Source organism: Mustela putorius, unplaced genomic scaffold, assembly GCF_011764305.1.
Source record: "Mustela putorius furo isolate JIRA1106 unplaced genomic scaffold, ASM1176430v1.1 tig00003834_pilon_pilon_pilon, whole genome shotgun sequence".
NCBI lineage: Eukaryota > Metazoa > Chordata > Mammalia > Carnivora > Mustelidae > Mustela > Mustela putorius.
Genome location: NW_025421987.1, coordinates 81,788,789 through 81,802,885, shown reverse-complemented (window position 1 = coordinate 81,802,885; position 14,097 = coordinate 81,788,789). Strand labels below are relative to the sequence as shown.

General features: G+C 38.4%; 1 long non-coding RNA gene across 1 annotated transcript; it reads left to right on the top strand.

The window, feature by feature from the left end:
* Positions 1-12,820: 12,820 nt before the first annotated feature.
* On the top strand, positions 12,821-13,820 carry LOC123394359. Its single transcript, XR_006609034.1, has 3 exons — positions 12,821-12,955; positions 13,396-13,432; positions 13,767-13,820. It is a non-coding gene; the product is annotated as an uncharacterized LOC123394359 (long non-coding RNA).
* The last annotated feature ends 277 nt before the right edge of the window (positions 13,821-14,097 follow it).

Here is a 14,097-nt window from a genome sequence, read left to right as displayed (position 1 = left end):
ATTGCTCTAGGCAGTATAGACATTTTAACAATGTTTGTTCTTCCAATCTAAGAGCATGGAATGGTCTTCCATCTTTTTGTGTCTTCCTTGATTTCTTTCATGAGTGTTCTGTAGTTTCTTGAGTACAGATCCTTTACTTCTTTGGTTAGGTTTATTCCCAGGTATCTTATGGTTCTTGGTGCTATAGTAAATGTAATCAATTCTCTAATTTCCCTTTCTGTATTTTCATTGTTAGTGTATAAGGAAGCCACTGATTTCTGTAAATTCACTTTGTATCCTGCCACATTACTGAATTGCTGTATGAGTTCTCATAGTTTGGGGGTGAAGTTTTTTGGGTTTTCCATATAAAGAATCATGTCATCTGCAAAGAGAGAGAGTTTGACTTCTTCATTGCCAATTTGTTTACCTTTTATTTCTCTTTGTTGTCTGATTGCTGTTGCTAGGAATTCTAATACTATGTTGAACAAGATTTATGAAGTTCAGGAATGTTCCCTCTATCCCTATACTTTGAAGTGTTTTAATCAGGAACGAATGCTGGATTTTGTCAAATGCTTTTTCTGCATCAATTGAGAGGACCACGTGGTTCTTCTTTTTTCTCTTATTGATTTGTTCTATCACATTGATTGATTTGCGAATACTCATCACAGGGTGATGGTTTGTTGAACCACCCTTGCATCCCATGGATAAATCTCACCTGGTCATGGTGGATAATCTTTTTAATGTACTGTTGGATCCTATTAGCTAGGATCTTGTTGATAATCTTAGCATCCATATTCATCAGGGATATTGGTTTGAAATTCTCCTTTTTGGTGGGGTCTTTGCCTGGTTTGGGGATCAGGGTAATGCTGGCTTCATAGAAAGAGTCTGGAAGTTTTCCATCTGCTTCAATTTTTTGAAACAGCTTCAGGAGAATAGGTATTATTTCTTCTTTGAAAGTTTGTTAGAATTCCCCAGGGAATCCATCAGGTCCTGGGCTCTTGTTTTTTGAGAGGTTTTTGATCACTGCTTCAATCTCATTACTAGATATGGGTCTATTCAGGTTGTCAATTTCTTCCTGGTTCAATTTTGGGAGTTTATAGTTTTCCAGGAATGCATCCATTTCATCTAGGTTGCTTAGCTTATTGGCATATAGCTGTTGATGATAACTTCTGATGATTGTTTTTACTTCCTTGGTATTCGTTATGATTTCTCCCTTTTCATTTATAATTTTATTAATTTTGGCTTTCTCTCTTTTCTTTTGGATTAGTGTGGCCTATGGTTTATTGATCTTATTGATTATTTCAAAAAACCAGCTTCTAGTTTCATTGATATGTTCTACTGTATTTCTGGTTTCTACCTCATTGATCTCTGCTCTAATATTGATTATTTCCCTTCTTATGTGTGGAGTTGGTTTGATTTGTTGTTGATTCTCCAGTTCTTTAAGGTGTAGAGACGGCTGGTGTATTCTGGATTTTTCAATTTTTTTTTTTGAGGGAGGCATGGATGGCTATGTATTTCCCCCTTCGGACCACCTTTGCTGTATCCCATAGGTTTTGGACCGAAGTGTCTTCATTCTCATTGGTTTCCATGAATTGTTGAAGTTCTTCTTTGATCTCCTTGTTGATCCAAGCATTCTTAAACAAGGTGGTCTTTAGCTTCCAGGTGTTTGAGTTCCTTCCGAACTTTTCCTTGTGATTGAGCTCCAGTTTCAAAGCATTGTGATCTGAGAATATGCAGGGAATAATCTCAGTCTTTTGGTATCAGTTGAGTCCTGATTTGTGACCCAGTAAGTTGTCTATTCTGGAGAAGGCTCCATGTGCACTTGAGAAGAATGTGTATTCTGTTGTATTAGGGTGGAATGTTCTGTATATATCTATGAAGTCCATCTGGTCCAATGTGTCATTCAATGCTCTTGTTTCTTTATTGATTTTCTGCTTTGATGATCTATTTCTGAGTGAGGTGTATTAAGATCTCCTACTATTAATGTATTCATATCAATATGACTCTTTATCTTGATTAATAGTTTTCTTATGTAATTGGCTGCTCCCATATTGGGGATGTAGATATTTACAATTGTTAGATCATCTTGGTGGATAGTCCCTTTAAGAGTGATGTAGTGTCCTTCTGTATCTCTCACTACAGTCTTTAGTTTAAAATCTAATTTATCTGATATGAGAATCGCTACTGCAGCCTTCTTTTGAGGCCCATTGGCATAAAAGATGCTTCTCCATCCCTTCACTTTCAGTCTGGGTGTATCTTTAGGTTCAAAATGGGTCTCTTGGAGACAACATATGAATGGGTCCTGTCATTTTATCCAATCTGCAACCCTATGTCATTTTATGGGTGCATTTAGGCCATTCACATGGAGAGTTATTATTGATAGGTATGTTTTTATTGACATCGTGTTACCTTTGAAGTCTCTCTTTCTGTAGATTGTCTCTATATTTCTGTTCAATGCTATTCTTAGGATTTTTTCCTCTTTTATAGAACCCTCCCTTAATATTTTCTGCAGTATCAGCTTGGTGGTTGCATAGTCTTTTAAGCCTTGCCGGTCTTGGTAACTCTTTATCTCTCCATCCATTTTGAATGTCAGTCTTGCTGGATAAAGTATTCTTGGCCACATTTTCTTTTCGTTTAGTGCCCTCAATATATCTTTCCAGCCCTTTCTGGCTTGCCAGGTCTCTGTGGACAGGCCTGACATTATTCTGATGGGCTTTCCTCTGTATGTAAGGAGCTTCTTTGTCCTAGCTGCTTTCAAGAGGGTCTGCCTACAATTATAATTCTTCATTCTTATTATTAGGTGTCTCAAAGACTTTCGAGAATCTATAATCTTGGGGGAAACCGTTCTGCCTTTAGTACATGAATGCTGGTTTCATTCATGAGATTTGGAAAATTTTCATGGACAACTTGTTCTACTATATCTCCTAGACTTCTTTATTTCTCCTCCCCTTCAGGGATTCAAATAATTCTGATGTTGGAATGTTTTATGGGATCATCTATTTCCTTGATTCTGTTTTCATGGCTTCTAAGCTGTTTGTTCCAGGCTTATTAGGTGTCTCAAAGACTTTTGAGAATCTATAATCTTGGGGGAAACCATTCTGCCTTTAGTACATGAATGCTGGTTTCATTCATGAGATTTGGAAAATTTTCATGGACAACTTGTTCTACTATATCTCCTAGACTTCTTTATTTCTCCCCCCCTTCAGGGATTCGAATAATTCTGATATTGGAATGTTTTATGGGATCATCTATTTCCTTGATTCTGTTTTCATGGCTTCTAAGCTGTTTGTTCCAGGCTTCCTCCTGATCCTTTCTCTCTATCTGTTTGTCCTCCAGATCACTAATTCTACCTTCTGTCGCAGTTACCCTAGCTTTTAGAGAATTTAGATTAGATTGGAACTCATTGAGAGCATTTTGAACATCATCCCTGTTGGCTTTCAGTTTTGCCCTAATCAATTCCGTTTGGTCATCCATGGCTTTCTTCAACCTAGCTATTGCCTGGATAATTGTTAGCCCGAATTCCCTTTCCAACATATTGTCCATGTAGATAGCCATTAGTTCTGTTCCAAAGGCCCATCCTCTGTGTTTTTCTTCTGTTGGGCATTCCTCCTCCTAGTCATTTTGGTGAGAGATGACTGAACGGATGTAGCTGGATATATTGACCATGGTGCAGTCAAGGTGCACCCTGGAGTGCTTCTGAGCAATCAGGATTCCCTACCCAAATGAGAGAAAAAAGAAAAGAAAAAGAAAAGAGAGAGAGAGAGAGAGGAAAAAAGGGAAGATAAAAGAGAAGGTTCAGCCCAAATGGGCCCCAAGGTAAGATTTATGAAGTATACAAACAAAAACAGACAAACAAAAAGACTGATAAAATTATATGACAAGAGAAAAAAATATATATATAAGCAGAAAAGGAAGAGCCTTGTCAAAAAGAACCCCAAGTATAAGATTTATATACTATCAGGACAAACACAAATACACAGAAACACTGGCGGAAGAAAAAGATGGGAGAGTGGTTATAAATTCTCAGTGTGGGCGAGGAAGGTTATTTTGATTCTTCCTGGATGTATCTTGATATCTTTGTTAAAGGACTCAACTTTCCTAAGATAAAGGGGGATTAAAAATGGGTTTACCTATAGGGGTAGCATTGATTGGGGAAAGGGATTACCTTGAAGCTTAACTCTATATGAATATTAGAAAATAAAAATAAAAAAGAATAAACTAGACTAAACTAAACTAAAATTTAAAAAAAAATTTTTAAATAGAAAAGCAAAAGAAAAACACACATGTATGTATCAAAAAGCTCAGGTTAGAAGGTTATTATGGAATTTGATGTATTGGACATCTCACTGTGATGGTAAATAGGTTAAAAAAATATCTATATATTTTTAAAAAATGAACCAGAATAGTGGGAACGAGTTAAAAATAAAAGTTGTATCTATGAAGTAATGGTGGATGTTTTCTTGTCTTTTTTTTTCTTTCCTGGTTGGTTTTCTGGGGGAGGGGACTGCCACAAGGGTTTTCAGTCAATGATGTTCCCTGAGTTAAGTCCTCCCATCCCCCTCAAGAGGGTGGGCTCTGAGGAAACCGGGTTTTTCAGGCTTTTGTTCTCTGGAGGTTTTTATGTTTGTTCATTTGTTTTCTCTTGCCTTGACAGCTTTTGATAGTTTTTGGAGGTTTAGAGGAAAGCAAACTGCCCCCGACCTCCCTCTCAGAGAGAAGCCTCAGTCTGCTCCCCTGTGCGTGCTGCAGAGCCCATATAAATTCCCCCTTGGCTGCTGGCAGAGCAGATTCCGAGTCGTGGTCCCTGGGGACACAGAATCTCCTGCTTGTACCCAAAACCACTGCAGCAGTGGCTGTCTGGGCAGCTCCAGACAGCAAGAGAGGTTCCAAGCAGTGATCGCACACTGATATTTTCCCGCTGGCCTGGACTGGGAGTGCCAGGTCTTTCTGGGTCTAAGAGCACCAGGCCTTCACGCACCTCTCTCAGGGGAGGGTGGGGGGCTCGTGTGTCTCAGGCTCTGATAGAATGGCACGGTGTTCTGCCAGCTGGCGAGGGTCCCAGCCCCTCACGGGAGCCAGACCCCATGAGTTCTCGGGTGTGCTGGCTGCTCAGGGAGCAAGACCTGGGTTCTCTGCCGCACTCTCTCTGGCTCAGCACCAAGGGAGGCTGTCCTGGGTCTGGGGACTTAAGCCCCTGTCCCTACCTGCCCCGATTCCCACAATTTTCCCCCATGATCCTTTGCTCATTTTGAGTGCTTTCAATCAGACTCCAAGTTAATGCTGGTCCCCAGATGCAGGGCACTCTTACTTTCCAATCGGTTGCATCTGGTGGCTCCCTCCCCCTTTTGTTTATCTTCCCATATCAGTCCAACATTTCCATTCTGCTTTACCTGCCCACTGGCGTCTTCTGCCCCTGTAGAGATCCAGACGTGTATAATTCTGATCTCAGGCTGATTTCACGCATGATCGGAGTTCTTTGGTAGGTAATCAGCTCACTTTAGGGTACAGGTTGAAACAGCACCTACTCCTACTTCCCCGTCATCTTGTCTCCCCGTCCACATGCCCTCTTTAATAGTTTCTCTAATATTCCAGACACTTCTATTTACACAGAAAAAATCCAGCTTACTAACTCTTTCTCCCCACTTCATTCATACATTCACTTTGAGTAAATAAAATGACATTCTAACCATTCACTTAAATATTTTTCCCATTAGCAGTGAACTATTTGAAATCAGCTATCATGTTTCATTCAGCTATTTTATTTCTAAATCCCTAGCACAATTCATGGCACAATACTTTTTTGGTAAATGGGTACTAGATTATCATTTTCTTTTTTTTTTTTATTTTATTTTTTTATTTTTTTATTTTTATTTATTTATTTATTTATTTATTTATTTATTTTTTATTTTTTATAAACATATATTTTTATCCCCAGGGGTACAGGTCTGTGAATCACCAGGTTTACACACTTCACAGCACTCACCAAAGCACATACCCTCCCCAATGTCCATAATCCCACCCCCTTCTCCCAAACCCCCTCCCCCCGGCAACCCTCAGTTTGTTTTGTGAGATTAAGAGTCACTTATGGTTTGTCTCCCTCCCAATCCCATCTTGTTTCATTTATTCTTCTTCTACCCACTTAAGCCTCCATATTGCATCACCACTTCCTCATATCAGGGAGATCATATGATAGTTGTCTTTCTCTGCTTGACTTATTTCGCTAAGCATGATACGCTCTAGTTCCATCCATGTTGTTGCAAATGGCAAGATTTCGTTTCTTTTGATGGCTGCATAGTATTCCATTGTGTATATATACCACATCTTCTTGATCCATTCATCTGTTGATGGGCATCTAGGTTCTTTCCATAGTTTGGCTATTGTGGACATTGCTGCTATAAACATTCGGGTGCACGTGCCCCTTTGGATCACTACATTTGTATCTTTAGGGTAAATACCAAATAGTGCAATTGCTGGGTCATAGGGCAGTTCTATTTTCAACATTTTGAGGAATCTCCATGCTGTTTTCCAGAGTGGCTGCACCAGCTTGCATTCCCACCAACAGTGTAGGAGGGTTCCCCTTTCTCCGCATCCTCGCCAGCATCTGTCATTTCCTGACTTGTTGATTTTAGCCATTCTGACTGGTGTGAGGTGATATCTCATTGTGGTTTTGATTTGTATTTCCCTGATGCCGAGTGATATGGAGCACTTTTTCATGTGTCTGTTCGCCATCTGGATGTCTTCTTTGCAGAAATGTCTGTTCATGTCCTCTGCCCATTTCTTGATTGGATTATTTGTTCTTTGGGTGTTGAGTTTGCTAAGTTCTTTATAGATTCTGGACACTAGTCCTTTATCTGATATGTCGTTTGCAAATATCTTCTCCCATTCTGTCAGTTGTCTTTTGATTTTGTTAACTGTTTCCTTTGCTGTGCAAAAGCTTTTGATCTTGATGAAATCCCAATAGTTCATTTTTTCCCTTGCTTCCCTTGCCTTTTGCGTTGTTCCTAGGAAGAGGATGCTGCGGCAGAGGTCGAAGAGGTTGCTGCCCGTGTTCTCCTCAAGGATTTTGATGGATTCCTTTCGTACATTGAGGTCCTTCATCCATTTTGAGTCTATTTTTGTGTGTGGTGTAAGGAAATGGTCCAATTTCATTTTTCTGCATGTGGCTGTCCAATTTTCCCAGCACCATTTATTGAAGAGGCTGTCTTTTTTCCATCGGACATTCTTTCCTGCTTTGTCGAAGATTAGTTGACCATAGATTTGAGGGTCTATTTCTGGGCTCTCTATTCTGTTCCATTGATCTATGTGTCTGTTTTTGTGCCAGTACCATGCTGTCTTGATGATGACAGCTTTGTAATAGAGCTTGAAGTCCGGAATTGTGATGCCACCAACGTTCGCTTTCTTTTTCAATATCCCTTTGGCTATTCGAGGTCTTTTCTGGTTCCATATAAATTTTAGCATTATTTGTTCCATTTCTTTGAAAAAGATGGATGGTACTTTGATAGGAATTGCATTAAATGTGTAGATTGCTTTAGGTAGCATAGACATTTTCACAATATTTATTCTTCCAATCCAGGAGCATGGAACATTTTTCCATTTCTTTGTGTCTTCCTCAATTTCTTTCATGAGTACTTTATAGTTTTCTGAGTATAGATTCTGTGTCTCTTTGGTTAGGTTTATTCCTAGGTATCTTATGGTTTTGGATGCAATTGTAAATGGGATTGACTCCTTAATATCTCTTTCTCTGTCTTGCTGTTGGTGTAGAGAAATGCAACTGATTTCTGTGCATTGATTTTATATCCTGACACTTTACTGAATTCCTGTATAAGTTCTAGCAGTTTTGGAGTGGAGTCTTTTGGGTTTTCCACATATAGTATCATATCATCTGCGAAGAGTGATAATTTGACTTCTTCTTTGCCGATATGGATGCCTTTAATTTCCTTTTGTTGTCTGATTGCTGAGGCTAGGACCTCTAGTACGATGTTGAATAGCAGTGGTGATAATGGACATCCCTGCCGTGTTCCTGACCTTAGCGGAAAAGCTTTCAGTTTTTCTCCATTGAGAATGATATTTGCGGTGGGTTTTTCATAGATGGCTTTGATGATATTGAGGTATGTGCCCTCTATCCCTACACTTTGAAGAGTTTTGATCAGGAAGGGATGTTGTACTTTGTCAAATGCTTTTTCAGCATCTATTGAGAGTATCATATGGTTCTTGTTCTTTCTTTTATTGATGTGTTGTATCACATTGACTGATTTGCGGATGTTGAACCAACCTTGCAGCCCTGGAATAAATCCCACTTGTTCGTGGTGAATAATCGTTTTAATGTACTGTTGAATCCTATTGGCTAGTATTTTGTTGAGTATTTTCGCATCTGTGTTCATCAAGGATATCGGTCTATAGCTCTCTTTTTTGGTGGGATCCTTGTCTGGTTTTGGGATCAAGGTGATGCTGGCCTCATAAAATGAGTTTGGAAGTTTTCCTTCCATTTCTATTTTTTGGAACAGTTTCAGGAGAATAGGAATTAGTTCTTCTTTAAATGTTTGGTAGAATTCCCCCGGGAAGCCGTCTGGCCCTGGGCTTTTGTTTGTTTGGAGATTTTTAATGACTGTTTCAATCTCCTTACTAGTTATGGGTCTGTTCAGGCTTTCTATTTCTTCCTCATTCAGTTGTGGTAGTTTATATGTTTCTAGGAATGCATCCATTTCTTCCAGATTGTCAAATTTATTGCCGTAGAGTTGCTCATAGTATGTTCTTATAATAGTTTGTATTTCTTTGGTGTTAGTTGTGATCTCTCCTCTTTCATTCATGATTTTATTTATTTGGGTCCTTTCTCTTTTCTTTTTGATAAGTCGGGCCAGGGGTTTATCAATTTTATTAATTCTTTCAAAGAACCAGCTCCTAGTTTCGTTGATTTGTTCTATTGTTTTTTTGGTTTCTATTTCATTGATTTCTGCTCTGATCTTTATGATTTCTCTTCTCCTGCTGGGCTTAGGGTTTCTTTCTTGTTCTTTCTCCAGCTCCTTTAGGTGTAGGGTTAGGTTGTGTACCTGAGACCTTTCTTGTTTCTTGAGAAAGGCTTGTACCGCTATATATTTTCCTCTCAGGACTGCCTTTGTTGTGTCCCACAGATTTTGAACCGTTGTATTTTCATTATCATTTGTTTCCATGATTTTTTTCAATTCTTCTTTAATTTCCCGGTTGACCCATTCATTCTTTAGAAGGATACTGTTTAGTCTCCATGTATTTGGGTTCTTTCCAAACTTCCTTTTGTGGTTGAGTTCTAGCTTTAGAGCATTGTGGTCTGAAAATATGCAGGGAATGATCCCAATCTTTTGATACCGGTTGAGTCCTGATTTAGGACCGAGGATGTGATCTATTCTGGAGAATGTTCCATGTGCACTAGAGAAGAATGTGTATTCTGTTGCTTTGGGATGAAATATTCTGAATATATCTGTGATGTCCATCTGGTCCAGTGTGTCGTTTAAGGCCTTTATTTCCTTGCTGATCTTTTGCTTGGATGACCTGTCCATGTCAGTGAGGGGAGTGTTAAAGTCCCCTACTATTATTGTATTATTGTTGATGTGTTTCTTTGATTTTGTTATTAATTGGTTTATATAGTTGGCTGCTCCCACATTGGGGGCATAGATATTTAAAATTGTTAAATCTTCTTGTTGGACAGACCCTTTGAGTATGATATAGTGTCCTTCCTCATCTCTTATTGTAGTCTTTGGTTTAAAATCTAATTGATCTGATATAAGGATTGCCACTCCTGCTTTCTTCTGATGTCCATTAGCATGGTAAATTCTTTTCCACCCCCTCACTTTAAATCTGGAGGTGTCTTCGGGCTTAAAATGTGTTTCTTGGAGGCAACATATAGATGGGTTTTGTTTTTTTATCCATTCTGATACCCTGTGTCTTTTGACAGGGGCATTTAGCCCATTCACATTCAGGGTAACTATTGAGAGATATGAATTTAGTGCCATTGTATTGCCTGTAAGGTGACTGTTACTGTATATGGTCTCTGTTCCTTTCTGATCTACCACTTGTAGGCTCTCTCTTTGCTTAGAGGACCCCTTTCAATATTTCCTGTAGAGCTGGTTTGGTATTTGCAAATTCTTTCAGTTGTTGTTTGTCCTGGAAGCTTTTCATCTCTCCTTCTATTTTCAATGATAGCCTAGCTGGATATAGTATTCTTGGCTGCATGTTTTTCTCGTTTAGTGCTCTGAAAATATCATGCCAGCTCTTTCTGGCCTGCCAGGTCTCTGTGGATAAGTCAGCTGCCAATCTAATATTTTTACCATTGTATGTTACAGACTTCTTTTCCCGGGCTGCTTTCAGGATTTTCTCTTTGTCCCTGAGACTTGTAAATTTTACTATTAGGTGACGGGGTGTGGGCCTATTCTTATTGATTTTGAGGGGCGTTCTCTGAACCTCCTGAATTTTGATGCTCGTTCCCTTTGCCATATTGGGTAAATTCTCCCCAATAATTCTCTCCAGTATACCTTCTGCTCCCCTCTCACTTTCTTCTTCTTCTGGAATCCCAATTATTCTAATGTTGTTTCGTCTTATGGTGTCACTTATTTCTCGAATTCTCCCCTCGTGGTCCAGTAGCTGTTTGTCCCTCTTTTGCTCAGCTTCTTTATTCTCTGTCATTTGGTCTTCTATATCACTAATTCTTTTTTCTGCCTCATTTATCCTAGCAGTTAGAGCCTCCATTTTTGATTGCACCTCATTAATAGCTTTTTTGATTTCAACTTGGTTAGATTTTAGTTCTTTTATTTCTCCAGAAAGGGCTTTTATATCTCTCGAGAGGGTTTCTCTAATATCTTCCATGCCTTTTTCAAGCCCGGCTAGAACCTTGAGAATTGTCATTCTGAACTCTAGATCTGACATATTACCGATGTCTGTATTGATTAGGTCCCTAGCCTTCGGTACTGCCTCTTGTTCTTTTTTTTGTGTTGAATTTTTATGTCTTGTCATTTTGTCCAGATAAGAGTAGATGAAGGGGCAAGTAAAATACTAAAAGGGTGATCATTTTCTTGTAGGTAGTAACCTTTGTACACATTAGGCACTTAGTATATGTTTTCATTGAATAATGGAATGAGTGAATGAAAAAATATTCATAGAGGTCCCTTTTCTAGATTTTCTTAACTAGAAATACAGGTGATTTTTTAAAAAAATATTTTATTTATTTATTTGACAGAGAGAAACACAGCAAGAGAGGGAGCACAAGCGGGGGAGTGGGAGAGGGAGAATAAGGCTTCCTGCTGAGCGGGGAGCCTGATGCAGGGCTCAATCCCAGGATCCTGGGATCATGACCTGAGCTGAAGGCAGATGCTTAATGACTGAGCCACCCAGGCGCCATAGGTGATTTTTTAAAAAGTAATGAGCTGTGCAGTTCTTAGTTATTAGTGCTCATGTTATGCCTTATGAATGTATAAGAAATTCGTGGCCCTGAAAATGATATAACCAAGGCAAGTCTGAGGTGTGGGCTAGTGTTTGGAATCAGGTCTAAATATTCTCAGAAAAATGTAACAAATTCACTTAACCACACAGGTCACTGGCCCTAGTTTTCCATTTCATTTGATTAATAGTATATGGTTGATTAGAATGTTGGATTTTAGCAAGAAAACTTTATTTTTTAGCAAGAAAACTTTTTTACTAGGAATTAAACAGCTAAGAGAAAAGACTAAGTTGGGGTGCCACAATAAAATTGAGGGAGAGGGGAATATAGTTTAAACATAAAGAGGAAAACCTTTTCAAGACTTAGCAATCTACCATTCTTCACCCACTCCCTTGTTCTTCTCCTCTCAAGTCTACATATACAGTAAAGGAAAAAAAAGTGAATGCTTCATCTTTGGGGGGAAAAAGAAAGAAAGTGATACTTAGCGAGACATCCTTTGAGAATTTATTATGAGAAAAAGGCCCAAAAGATTTTATGTATAACTTTTGTTAGTTAATATGAAGCAATGTGTTTGAATGGATGAGGATTTACACTAAAAGCTTAAAATTTGAAGGCTAAAATTATATTAGAGAAACCAAGAAAATTATATTAGAGAAAAAATGTATTATTGTCACTGTTCTATTAGAGAAGGTATGCTTGCCAGATTGGTCCTCATTTTCTGGGGGTAAAGAAAGGAAGGGCAAGTTGGGGGATACCTATGCCATTTCTGTTCCTGTGTTTGCTTCACTACATTATACTATTTAATCTTCACACATTAATATCATTTTGTTATTTCATAGTTCAGAAGACAGGCTCAGCTAAGTGAAATATATTAAGTGAAATAATTTGTTGAAGGTCACCAGCTGCTTAGTTACTTCTCTAGCTTTGTCCTCTACCATTCTCTCCTTCACCTACTTCACTTAGTCACAGTGGTGTCTCTTCCTTGAACAATTCATGCTATTTCTTCTGCTAGGGCTCTTTGCCTGTAGCTATTAATATGGTTAGACCTCTCTCTCCATTCAAGTTTCTGATGACCTGTCATTGTAGAAAGACCTTCCCTGATGAATCTATATTAAAAGAAATCTTATTTCATATGTCATTTTTTAGAAGGATGTACTATTATTTTGGGTAACACTCAGAAAGAAAAGTGCCAATTAATCAATGGTATGACAATTTTGTAATATGCATCCTGATTTCAGAGATGTTAAAATGTGATGGGAAAAAAATGGTCTTAGAACCAGTGAAATGCAATAATATTTCCTGACTTTCTGTAGTGTTCTCTTATCCCAGATTATTTCTCTTTGCAACACTCTATCTGATATGATCTTGTACATTTTCTTTATTGCCTTCCCTCTCCACTCTAGAGTTGAAGGTATATATAGGAGCTCCCCCCCCCCAGTACTAGTTGCAAAGAATGGCGAGATGTGAATCATACCCATCTTATCTTTTGGAGGACTACTCAAGACTACATTTCCAGGATTCATTGCCAGTCAAGTGGAGCCATGCAACAGACTTCTGGACAATGGAATAAAGGTAGAAGTGAGATATTCAACCCCTAACCCTCTCCTATAAAACCATTCTTGCAACTTTCCTAACAATTGGAGCTACTAGTGGTCAGAGACTCTAGAGGGAAGAAGCCCTGGTTTCTGAATGTTGGTGTACACTAAAGCCCACCTCCATTCCCTCACATTGACCTCTATTGGATTGTGATGTAGATGAGTAATAAATGTTTTTCAATTAAAGCTAATGAAATTTGGGCTTTTTTGTTATAATAGCTTTTCCTGATTAATACATTGCTGTACCTGCAGTGTACAAACTATGTCTGCCACATAGCAAGTTCTCAATAGTTTATGAGGATAGAGGAAATTATAGGAATACGAGGCTTTTGTTACAAGATTATTAGTTTTAGTTTGTACATAAGGCATCTGCATGGGAGGGTGGGGGCTACATCTTGTATCTCTTCTTCATTTCAGGCAGCCTGGAAGAATTTGGAGGGACTGAAGATCAAAGGTAGCAGGGTTTAATTTCTAGAACAACTGGGTTCAGTAGAACAAGTCAATGGGACTTTGTGGAAAGAGAGTTAGTCAGAGAGAGAAATTTTGATGCAGGGATCATTAATTTTCAGGAACTCATGGAAAATAGGTTCAAAGCAGTAAGTAAGGAAGTTGAGACAGTTGAGGCTCTTGAGTTTTAAACTCAGGCAAATGAATTTATTATGGGACAAGGAGTAAGATAATGAACTATTTGTTGAAATAATCCAGGATGATCATAGACGATTACCTATCAACAGAATGATCCATTTCTCTAAACACCATCTTCTTTAGATATCACCTTTTATTTGTAGTTTTGCCCTGCCCTGTCACTGATCTATCTGTAGAAGTTTCTTAAGGTAAGTTCAAAGAGGTCTTTCATGGGGGTGTTGTTGAGGTGATGTCTGTAAAAATTTCAACTACATTTAAAGATCTGAACTTACTCCTTAAAGACTTATTACTAATAGTTCTTTAGCTAGCTACATATTATCAGTTAGTATACATGGCTTTCCTTTTCTGAATATGAGTTTAAGTAACTCAGTAAACCAGCATAAGGAACACATCAAAATTCTGAATAATAAATTCTTTCTATTTTATAAGGTCTGTAGTTGTAAAATCAACCATTAACTCATATATTTGTCTTTC